Raw genomic sequence first — 12,761 nt, forward strand, 5'->3', positions numbered from 1 at the left:
TTAATAAACATCTGAAATTTAAATAATGACCATGAAACAATCATCGATTGTCATAAAAACCCATCTGGTTCACTAATGCCCTTAGAACAATGGAATCCTACAGTGCAGAAGGAGACCATTTGGCCCATCGAGCCGACACTGACCACAATCCCACCCAGGCCCTATCCCCATAATCCCATGCATTTACCCTAGCTAGTCCCCCTGACACTAAGGAGCAATTTAGCATGGCCAATCCACCTAACCCGCACATCTTTGGACTGTGGGAGGAAACCGGAGCATCCGGAGGAAACTCTTGCAGATACAGGGAAAATGTGCAAACTCCACACAGACAGTGACCCATGCCGGGAATCGAACTTGGGTCCCTAGCGCTGTGAGGCAGCAGTGTTAACCACTGTGCCACCGTGCCACCCTTTAGGGAAGGAAATCTGCCATCCTTTACTTGGTCTACATGTGACTCCAGACCATAGTGATGTGATCGAGTCTGTTGCATTCAACTATGGTTAAAAGGCTTCATCTTAAGGTATTTTTGCCTAATATAACTAATTTTATTCTGCTTTAAGCTAATTTGGCCACATTTCAAACTCAGCTTGGAATTCTGAGTCCAGCCTAGAAACTTGGCTACATTCTCTGAAAGTACAATGTAAGGTAAACAGGCTTTCTCATAAGGTAAACAGAAGCTTTCATGGCCACAGCTGCCAAGTGTTTTTGTGTAGTTGAAGACTGCTTGTACCCAGCTCTTTAATAACACAAGATAAGTATTCATTTATATTGTAGACACAGAATGGTGTTTAGTTAGTTCGATCCAGACTATGTTTTGAGTTTTTTGACCAGCACAATGCTGGCTGGCTTTTGCTGCTTTCTCTCTTTCTCTCTCTCAAGTAATCCTTATTTCGCTTTCTGTAAAATGCTAATTATAAAGGTCACTTAATAAAGAAGAAATTAGACCCTACAGAGCTTTAAGTGCCCTCTGAAATGGCCTAGCAAGCCAGTTACATCAAACCACTAAAAACAAGTCAATACTGAATGAAGTCAGATGGACCATTGATCTTGGCACTCATAATGGTTCAATGAAAAGTACTGGAGCAATACCAGGCATACCTAAAAATTAGGTGTCCATCTGTTGAAGCTACAACATTGGATAACTTGCATGCCGAGCCCATCCACCATCAATAAGGCACAAATCAGAAATGTGATGGAATACTCTCCATCTGTCTGGAAGAGTTCAACTCCAACTACACTCCAGAAACTGTATACCATCCAGGAAAATGCAGCCCCGCTTGCTTGACACCCCAACTACCACCTTCAACCTTAAATCTCCAATCACCAACATGCATAAGCAACAAGAGTCAGATATAAGTGACTCCATAACCAACTGATCAGTTCTGAGCTCTGCGCACCTGCCATACCAGTCAAGATGGAAGTGGACAGGTAAACAACCGAGTGAAGGAGGAGGGTCCACAATATTCATCTTAGCCTCCTCCAGAGGGCCCCAGTCTTCAGCCAATTCAATTCACGCCACATAATACCAAGAAATAACTGAAGGTACTGAATATTGCAAAGGCTATGGGGCCCTGACAATATTCCAGCATTGGTACTGAAGACTTGTGCCGCAGAAATGATCACATGCCTAACAAAGCTGTTCTCTTACACCTAAAACACTGGCATCTACTGGCAATGTGAAAAATGGCCTAGGTAAGTCCTATGCACAAGAAGCAGGAAAAATCTAAACTGGCCAATTACTGCCCCATCAGCCTACTCTCAATCATCAATGAAGTGATGAAAGGAGTCATCAACAGAACTCTCAAGTGGCACATAGAGGGAGTACAGAGAAGGTTCACCAGATAAATCTGCTGTGTCAGACTATCAGACCTGGTTCTTTTTTGAGAGTGACCAAGATTCGATTATTACTGTTTTGGTACTGAACCGTCCTTGTTTTATTCGAACAGCATTTCAGTCGAAAACTTCCTTTAATTCAAATATTACTTGTTTAGTTAAAGTTCCTGGTTATCTAAATAAAATACCTTGTCAATTATTCACTTAAAGCAAGTATCAGGCCTTTATGTTCATGAACTTCTAATGTTAATTAAGAACAGCTAACACCTTCCCAAATAATTGTAGCAGATTATGACACAGATTAACCTCTGTGTCGTAACATCACCAGAATCTGAAGTATTTTGTTTTTTAACATAGCTGGATGCTTTAATTACCAGTCGATGACAGGGAGCTCTGCTGATTGCTTAGTGGAATTTAGATGTGTTCAGACATACCAGATTGGATCCAATGACTTCTGGCTGATGCATGGTCATGCATGCACAGTGCAGCCATAAGGAAAAGGGACATAAATCAATGACATGAAACACAGCAGATTTACCTGTAAAACCGGTAATACCAACTTTACTCTGAAAATCTGGTAATTCTCAGCAGGTCTGACAGCAACTGTGTAGAGAGAGCAGAGCCAACGTTTTGAGTCAGGATGACCCTTCATCAGAGCTGGATCATCAGCTTCGTCAGAAGGGTCATCCAGACTCAAAATATTGGCTCTCTTCTCTCTCCATAGTTGCTCTCAGACCTGCTGAGATGTTCCAGCATTTTCTGTTTTTGTTTCAGATTCCAGCAGTAATTTTCTTTTATCTTCCAATTTTAATTCTATTAGTGGTTGCTGAAATACTGTGCGATTCTGCTATTGTTGCGTAGGAACTGTGCAATTCCCTATTGCGATTGTCAAGCCAAACTGTTAACAGAGTAATCTTATTCTGAGTAGCCCCAACATAGGGACGCTGTTGTAATGGTAACCAGGGCAGGGCACAATCCTGCTGCCTCCACAGATTAGGACATATTTATTTCATCACATTAACAGATGTTGGTCCCATGAAATTACATGCTTGGTTACTCAACTTCCTGTACTGCTCATGCAAATATTTATATTCAGGCACCTCATTTCAATTTAAATGACAATTGCACAGTTGTCACTTAATTTATTAATTTGCACCTCAGATGATAGGCCATATGTATGTTATCAAACAGTTCTAAATATTTAGTCTATGAATTGTCCATGTCTGTATCACTGAACCTGTAATGAGCAGTAGATCTGAATGTTTTATGACATCTAATTTCTCTTTTCCATACTCTTACAACGCAGGGTGATTTTTCCCTCAGCACGATTTTGGAACCACCCAAAGGGATACCTTGCCTCGTAGGCAGTCAGTGTAGGAATCCCCTTTGGTCATCCCCCTCTCTAACAAGTATACCATTTTGGATACTGTTGGGGGAGATGGCCTATTAGGGGATAACAGCAGCAGCAGCCAAAGCAGTGGAAACATGGCTGGCTCTGTTGTCAAGCAGGGGGGGACAAACAGTACTAGAGCAATAGTTATAGGGGACTCTATAGTTAGGGGTGCAGATAGGCATTTCTGTAGACGTGAAAGAGACTCCAGGATGGTATGTTGCCTCCCTGGTGCCAGGGTTCAGGATGTCTCTGAATGGACAGAAAGCATTCTGAAGGGTGAACAGCCAGAGGTTGTGGTACATATTGGTGCTAACGACATAGGTAGGAAGAGTGATGAGGTCCTGCAGCAGTAGTTTAGGGAGTTAGGTAGAAAGTTAAAAAGCAGGACCTCTAGGATTGTAATCTCAGGATTACTCCCTGTGCCATGTGCTAGTGAGGCTAGGAATAGGAAAATGGTGCAGCTCAACACGTGGTTAAACAGCTGGTGTAGGAGGGAGGGTTTCAGATATCTGGACTATTGGGATCTCTTCCGGGACAGATGGGACCTGTACAAGAAGGACGGGTTGCATCTAAACTGGAAGGGCATAAATATTCTGGCCGGGACGTTTGCTAGTGTCACACGGGAGGATTTAAACTAGTTTGGGAGGGGATGGGATCCAAAGCAAAGGTGAATTAGCTGAAGGGGAACCAGAGAGTAGGGCCAGTAAGACTCAGAGAAACAGCAGGCAGGGTGGGGTTGCTAATCAAAGAGGGTCTGGTGGACTGAAGTGCATTTGTTTCAATGAGAGAAGTGTAACAGGTAAGGCAGATGAATTTAGAGCTTGGATTAGTACTAGGAACTATGATGTTGTTTCCATTACAGAGACTTGGTTAAGGGAAGGACAGGATTGGCAGCTTAACATTCCAGGATACATATGTTTCAGGTGGGATAGTGGAGGATGTAAAAGGGATGGGAGAGTTGCACTACTGGTTAAAGAGAGTATCAGAGCTGTACTCTGGGAGAACCCCTCAGAGAGCTCATACAGCGAGGCAATATGGGTAGAGTTCAGGAAGGGTGTAGTCACAATGTTGGGGGTTCACTATAGACCATCCAACTGCCAGTGGGAAATAGAGGAACAGATATGTAGGCAGATTTTGGCAAGGTGTAACAGGGTTGTTGTGGTGGGAAATTTTAACTTCCCCTATATTGACTGAGACTCTCTTAGTGCTAGGGTTGTGGACGGGGCAGAGTTTGTAAGGAGTATCCAGGAGGGCCTCTTGAAACAGTATATAAATGGTCCAACTAGGGAAGGGGCCATACTGGACCTGGTATTGGGGAATGAGCCCAGCCAGGTGGTCGATGTTTCAGTAGGGGAGCAGTTCGGGAACAGTGACCACAATTCAGTAAGCTTTAAGGTACTGATGGATAAAGGTAAGTGTAGTCCTCAAGTTAAGTTGCTAAATTGAGGGAAGGCTAGTTACAACAATATTAGGTAGGAACTGAAGAATGTAGATTTGGGGCAGATGTTTGAGGGCAAATCAACATCTGGCAAGTGGGAGGCTTTCAAGTATAAGTTGACAGGGATTCAGGACTGGCACATTCCTGTAAGGATGAAGGATAAGTATGGCAAGTTTTGGGAACCTTGGATAACGAGAGATATTGTGAGCCTAGTCAAAGAGAAAAAGGAAGCATTTGTCAATGCTAGGAGGCTGGGAACACATGAAGTAAGTGTGGAATATAAGGAAAGTAGAAAGAAACTTAAGCAAGGAGTAAGAAGGGCTAAAAGGGGTCACGAAAAAGCATTGACCAGCAGGATTAAGGAAAATCCCAAGGCTTTTTATACATATATAAAGAGCAAGATGGTAGCCAGGGAGAGGGTTGGCCCACTCGAGGACAAGGGAGGGAATCTATGCGTGGAGCCAGAGGAAATGGGCGAGGTATTAAATGAGTACTTTGCGTCAGTATTCACCAAGAAAAGGACTTGGTGGATGATGAGTCTGGGAAAGGATGTGTGGATAGTTTGAGTCATGTTGAGATCAAAAAGGAGGAAACATTAAGGTAGACAAGTCCCCAGAGCCTGATAGGATATACCCCAGAATACTGAGAGAGGCAAGGGAGAAAATTGCTGGGGCCTTGAGAGAAATCTTTGTATCCTCACTGGCTATAGGGGAGGTCACAGTAAGAGTTTTAACAACACCAGATTAAAGTCCAACAGGTTTATTTGGTAGTCCACATCATGGACTAGGGGCTTAGGAGAGCTACGAGGGGACATGAGAAGTCCTTGGCGGGTCGGATCAAGGAAAACCCCAAGGCTTTTTACTCTTATGTGAGGAATAAAAGAATGACCAGGGTGAGGTTAGGGCCGGTCAAGGACAGTAGTGGGAACTTGTGTATGGAGTCAGTAGTGATAGGCGAGGTGATGAATGAATACTTTTCTTCAGTGTTCACCAAGGAGAGGGGCCATGTTTTTGAGGAAGAGAAGGTGTTACAGGCTAATAGGCTGGAGGAAATAGATGTTCGGAGGGAGGATGTACTGGCAGTTTTAAATAAACTGAAGGTCGATAAGTCCCTTGGGCCTGATGAAATATATCCTAGGAATCTTTGGGAGGCAAGGGATGAGATTGCAGAGCCTTTGGCTTTGATCTTTGGGTCCTCACTGTCCACGGGGATGGTGCCAGAGGACTGGAGAGTGGCGAATGTTGTTCCTCTGTTTAAGAAAGGGAATAGAAATGACCCTGGTAATTATAGACTGGTTAGTCTTTCTTCGGTGGTTGGTAAATTGATGGAAAAGGTCCTTAGGGATGGGGTTTACGACCATTTAGAAAGATGCGGATAAATCCAGGATAGTCAGCACGGATTCGTGAAGGGCAAGTCGTGCCTCACAAATTTGATTGAATTTTTTGAGGAGGTAACTAAGTGTGTTGATGAAGGTAGGGCAGTTGATGTCATATACATGGATTTTAGGAAGGCGTTTGATAAGGTCCCCCATGGTCAGCTTATGATGAAAGTAAGGAGGTGTGGGATAGAGGGAAAGTTGGCCGATTGGATAGGTAACTGGCTATCTGATCGAAGACAGAGGGTGGTGTATGGATGGAAAATTTTCGGACTGGAGGCAGGTTGCTAGCGGAGTGCCACAGGGATCAGTGCTTGGTCCTCTGCTCTTTGTGATTTTTATTAATGACTTAGAGGAGGGGGCTGAAGGGTGGATCAGTAAATTTGCTGATGACACCAAGATTGGATGAGGTGGAGGGCTGTTGTAGGCTGCAAAGAGACATAGATAGGATGCAAAGCTGGGCTGAAAAATGGCAAATGGAGTTTAACCCTGATAAATGTGAGGTGATTCATTTTGGTAGGACTAATTTAAATGTGGATTACAGGGTCAAAGGTAGGGTTCTGAAGACTGTGGAGGAACAGAGAGATCTTGGGGTCCATATCCACAGATCTCTAAAGGTTGCCACTCAAGTGGATAGAGCTGTGAAGAAGGCCTATAGAGTGTTAGCTTTTATTAACAAGGGGTTGGAGTTTAAGAGCTGTGGGGTTATGCTGCAACTGTACAGGACCTTGGTGAGACCACATTTGGAATATTGTGTGCAGTTCTGGTCACCTCACTATCAGAAGGATGTGGAAGCGCTGGAAAGAGTGCAGAGGAGATTTACCAGGATGCCTGGTTTGGAGGGTAGGTCTTATGAGGAAAGGTTGAGGGAGCTAGGGCTGTTCTCTCTGGAGCTGAGGAGGCTGAGGGGAGACTTAATAGAGGTTTATAAAATGATGAAGGGGATAGATAGAGTGAACGTTCAAAGACTATTTCCTCAGGTTGATGGAGCTATTACAAGGAGGCATAACTATAGGGTTCATGGTGGGAGATATAGGAAGGATATCAGAGGTAGGTTCTTTACGCAGAGAGTGGTTGGGGTGTGGAATGGACTGCCTGCAGTGATAGTGGAGTCAGACACTTTAGAAACATTTAAGCGGTTATTGGATAGGCACATGGAGCACACCAGGATGATAGGGAGTGGGATAGCTTGATCTTGGTTTCAGATAAAGCTCGGCACAACATCGTGGGCCGAAGGGCCTGTTCTGTGCTGTACTGTTCTATGTTCTATGACTACCATCAACAGGGGAGGTCCCAGAGGATTGAAGAATAGCCAATGTTGTTCCTTTGTTTAAGAAGGGTAGCAAGAATAATCCAGGTAATTACAGGCCGGTGAGCCTTACATCAGTAGTAGGGAAATCATTGGAGAGGATTCTTTGAGACAGGATTTATTCCCACTTGGAAATAAGTGGACGTATTAGATTGTGAAGGGGAGGTCGTGTCTCACTAACTTGATCGAGTTTTTATAGGAAGTGACAAAGATGATTGATGAGTGTAGGGCAGTGGATGTTGTCGACATGGACTTCAATAAGGCCTTTGACAAAGTCCGTCATGGCAGACTGGTGCAGAAGGTGAAGTTGCATGAGATCAGAAGTGAGCTGGCAAGGTGGATACAAAACTTGGTCAAAGAAGACAGAGGGTAGCAGCGGAAGGGTGTATTTCTGAATGGAGGTCTGTGACAAGTGGCATTCCTCAGGGATCAGTGCTGGGACCTTTGCTGTTTGTAATATATAAAAATGATTTGGAGGAAAATGTAACTGGTTTGATTAGTAAGTTTGCAGATGACACAAAGGTTGGTGGATTTGCGGATAGCGATGGGGACCATCAGAGGATACAGCAGGATATAGATCGGTTGGAGACTTGGGCGGAGAGATGGCAGATGGAGTTTAATCTGGACAAATGTGAGGTAATGCATTTTGGAAGGTCTAATACAGATAGGAAATATACAGTGAATGGCAGAACCCTTAAGATTATTGATAGGCAAAGGGATCTGGGTATACAGGTACTCAGGTCACTGAAAGTGGCAATGCAGGTGGAGAAGGTAGTCAAGAAGGCATACAGCATGCTTGCCTTCATCGGCCGGGGCATTGAGTTTAAAAATTGGCAAGTCATGTTGCAGCTTTATAGAACCTTAGTTAGGCTGCACTTGAAATATAGTGTTCAATTCTGGTCGCCACACTACCAGAAGGATGTGGAGCTTTGGAGAGGGTACAGAAAAGATTTACCAGAATGTTGTCTGGTATTGAGGGCATTAGCTCTGAGGAGAGGTTGGAGAAACTTGGTTTGTTCTCACTGGAATGACGGAGGTTGAGTGGCGACCTGAGAGAAGTCTACAAGATTATGAGAGGCATGGGCAGAGTGGATAGTCAGAAGCTTTTTCCCAGGGTGGAAGAGTCAATTACTAGGGGGAACAGGTTTAAGGTGCGAGGGGCAAGGTTTAAAGGAGATGAACGAGGCAGATTTTTTACACAGAGGGTGGTGGGTGCCTGGAACTCGTTGCCTGAGAAGGTAGTGGAAGCGGATACGGTAGTGACTTTTAAGGAGCGTCTTGACAAATACATGAATAGGATGGGAATAAAGGAAAATGGTCCCCAGAAGGGTAGGGGGTTTTAGTTAAGTCAGGCAGCATAGTTGGTGCAGGCTTGGAGGGCCGAAGGGCCTGTTCCTGTGCTGTAATTTTTTTTCTTTGTAATCTTACATGAATGTGCGTGAGGTAATAGGACGCTACTGGTTTTGGTAAATTAAAGCGGGATCTGACACTCTCTATCATGAACAATTAATAGGTCTTTATTCTAAACCCGATGACAACCTTATTAAAACAATTAACAAGCTAAATAAACTCCCAATAGAATGCTATTTGAATATTACAAGACTCATTCAGGAATAATGAAATAAATCCTTTCGAATATAGTCACTGTCAAATAATATAATACCAGGCATCCTTTGGAAGTATGAACTTTCACCTGGAACACTTCCTGAGTTGGTATCTCTTTCTCTTTAGATGGTGATTTTCTGAAGATATATATTGAACTGCACGATTCAATATGAGAGCCTCGCCTCTCCCTCTTTCCGACTAAAGAGGTGGCAAGCTTACTCTAATGGTTATTTTCCCTTGTCCGGGTTTAAATACTTGGAATTATCTCACAGTATTCCGGCAATCTGAATGGCTTTAAACTGTCAACAAACCTCACATTTGAATTCCATTGGTCCTGTGACTTTGCGTGCTAGCTTTTGTTCAATTCTAAAGCCTGTTTTGCTATGTTGGAACCCTGACTGCTGCTTTGGATACAGACGTTGCAAACCTGCTGCTGCAGTTTAAAATCTGCAGAAAGACACATGCTTTTTAAAGAGATAATGCTGTATGATTTATTTTGGTTTCAGCATTTCTTTTCAATATTTACATTTGTCAAACACTGTATTTTTAACCTTATATATGCAGCTTAATAACATTACACACCGGGAAGTGTTAATGCGGCAAAAGGGTTAAAAGCGTTAAAATCATGGAATGCAGAGTATAGTGCAGAGTTCCTTGGAAAGTTGCTATGAATATGTTTTCACACTGAACTACACAAAGAAGCTGACCTAGGACAGCTGGTTGCCACAGCCACAACAGTCGGTGTCATATTTGGGTGATGTAGCTGTGTTTCATTCGTGATCAATCATTATTGATAGACAAGTGTTTAAGGACTGTAACTGAATTACTATTTTCATGAATTAAGCAGAACTATTAGTTGTAATTGGATATCGATGACTTCAGAACAAATGTACACTTGTAATCGATATATGCAAATCACTTGTAAGATTAGCAAACATAGAAAAGCAAAATATTGCGAGTGCTGGAATCTGAAACAAAAACAGAAAATGCTGGAAAATCTCAGCAGTTCTGACAGCATCTGTGGAGAGAGAATAGAGCCAACTTTTCGAGTCAGGATGATCTTTCATCAGAAAAATGTATCTGTCCATGCCATGTATCACTCAATAAGTCTGTACACCACTTTGCGACTTCCTTGCTATAGTGTGAATAAAGACTGTTTTAAAACTGTGAAAGCTTCATCTGGTCTATCGAGTGCACAAAGTACGTTTCACTGGATAACGGTGATATTCCATATCATGTGGTATTGTCACTAGTAATCCAAATAGGCAAGGTAATGCCTGTTGGACCCATTTTCGAATCTCATCATAGGAGAAGGTGGAATTTGAATTGAATAAAGTTCTAGGGGGCAATCTTACAGTCTAATGGTGACCATTGTTGTAAAAGTCCTATCTGGTTCACTAGTGTCCGGCTGGGAAGGAAATCTGCCGTCCTCTCCTGGTGTGACCTAAAAGAGACTCCTGACCCTCACCACTGTGGTTGATTATTAAATGTCTCCTTAAATGGCCCAGAAATCCACTTAGTTGTACCAAACTACTGCACAGTCAATAAAAAGCAATGAAGCCGGACTGACAATCCAGCATCAACCATGGCACCAGAAACGGCAATGACAAACACAGCCCTATGGTTCCTGCAAAGTCCTCCTCACTAACACCTGGAGCTTGTGCTAAAATTGAGAGAGCTGTCTCACGGACTAGTCAAGCAACAGCCTGACATGGTCATGCCACACAGATGGCATGACACAGTGGTATACAGTTGGGAGGATGTTGCCCTAGAAATCCTCAATATCGACTTCAGACCCCGTGAATCATAGAGTCATAGAATCCCGACAATGCAGATGGAGGCCGTTTGGCCCATCAAGCCTGCACCAACAACAATCTCACCAGGTCCTATTTCAGTAACCTCATGTATTACTTTGCTAGTCCCCCTGACATTAAGGGGCAAGTTAGCATGGCCAATCCTCCTAAATTGCACATATTTGGACTGTGGGAGGCAACTGGAGCACTCAGTTTAGTAGTACCATCACAGACTGACCTGCCAGGTCATAGAACGCAGAAAATAGGAGCAAGAGGAGAACATTCATTCCTTCAAGCCTGCTCCACCATTCATTATGATCATGGCTGATAATCCAACTCAATGGCCTGATCCTGCCTTACCCCCATATCCTTTGATCCCCTTTGCCCCAAGTGCTATATCTGACTCCTTCTTGAAAATATTCAGTGCTTTAACCTCACTTTCTGTGGTAGCGAATTCCATTGGCTGACCACTTTGAGTGAAGACATTTCTTTTCATCTCTGTCCTTAACAGTTTACCCTGTATCCTCAGACTGTGACCACTGGTTCTGGACCCCCCCACCATCGGGAACATCCTTCTTGCATCTACCCTGTCTAGTCCTGTTGGAATTTTATAAGTTTCTATGAGGTCCCCCCTCATTCTTCAGAGCTCCAGCAATATAACCCTAATCGGTTCAATCTCTCCTCATACATCATCCCTGCCATCCAAGAATCAGTCTGATAAACCTTCTCTATGCTTCCTCTAGGGCAAGAACATCCTTCTTCAGATAAGGAGACCAAAACTGCACACCATACTCCAGGTGTGGCCTCACCAAGACCCCGTATATTTGTGACAATTCATCCTTGCTCCTGTACTTGAATCCTCTCACTATGAAGGTCAACATTTGATAAGGTCCCCCATGGTCGGCTTATGATGAAAGTGAGGAGGTGTGGGGTAGAGGGAAAGTTGGCCGATTGGATAGGCAACTGGCTGTCTGACCGAAGACAGAGGGTGGTGGTCGATGGAAAATTTTCGGATTGGAGGCAGGTTGCTAGCGGTGTGCCGCAGGGATCAGTGCTTGGTCCTCTGCTCTTTGTGATTTTTATTAATGACTTAGAGGAGGGGGCTGAAGGGTGGATCAGTAAATTTGCTGATGACACCAAGATTGGTGGAGTAGTGGATGAGGTGGAGGGCTGTTGTAGGCTGCAAAGAGACATAGATAGGATGCAAAGCTGGGCTGAAAAATGGCAAATGGAGTTTAACCCTGATAAATGTGAGGTGATTCATTTTGGTAGGACAAATTTAAATGTGGATTACAGGGTCAAAGGTAGGGTTCTGAAGACTGTGGAGGAACAGAGAGATCTTGGGGTCCATATCCACAGATCTCTAAAGGTTGCCACTCAAGTGGATAGAGCTGTGAAGAAGGCCTGTAGTGTGTTAGCTTTTATTAACAGGGGGTTGGAGTTTAAGAGCCGTGGGGTTATGCTGCAACTGTACAGGACCTTGGTGAGACCACATTTGGAATATTGTGTGCAGTTCTGGTCACCTCACTATAGGAAGGATGTGGAAGCGCTGGAAGGAGTGCAGAGGAGATTTACCAGGATGCTGCCTGGTTTGGAGGGTAGGTCATATGAGGAAAGGTTGAGGGAGCTAGGGCTATTCTCTCTGGAGCGGAGGAGGCTGAGGGGAGACTTAATAGAGGTGTATAAAATGATGAAGGGGATAGATAGAGTGAACGTTCAAAGACTATTTCCTCGGGTGGATGGAGCTATTACAAGGGGGCATAACTATAGGGTTCGTGGTGGGAGATACAGGACGGATATCAGAGGTAGGTTCTTTACGCAGAGAGTGGTTGGGGTGTGGAATGGACTGCCTGCAGTGATGGTGGAGTCAGACACTTTAGAAACATTTAAGCGGTTATTGGATAGGCACATGGAGCACACCAGGATGATAGGGAGTGGGATAGCTTGATCTTGGTTTCAGATAAAGCTCGGCACAACATCGTGGGCCGAAGGGCCTGTTCTGTGCTGTACTGTTC

The sequence above is a fragment of the Mustelus asterias genome, chromosome 25, assembly GCF_964213995.1.
Source record: "Mustelus asterias chromosome 25, sMusAst1.hap1.1, whole genome shotgun sequence".
NCBI classification, from domain to species: Eukaryota; Metazoa; Chordata; class Chondrichthyes; order Carcharhiniformes; family Triakidae; genus Mustelus; species Mustelus asterias.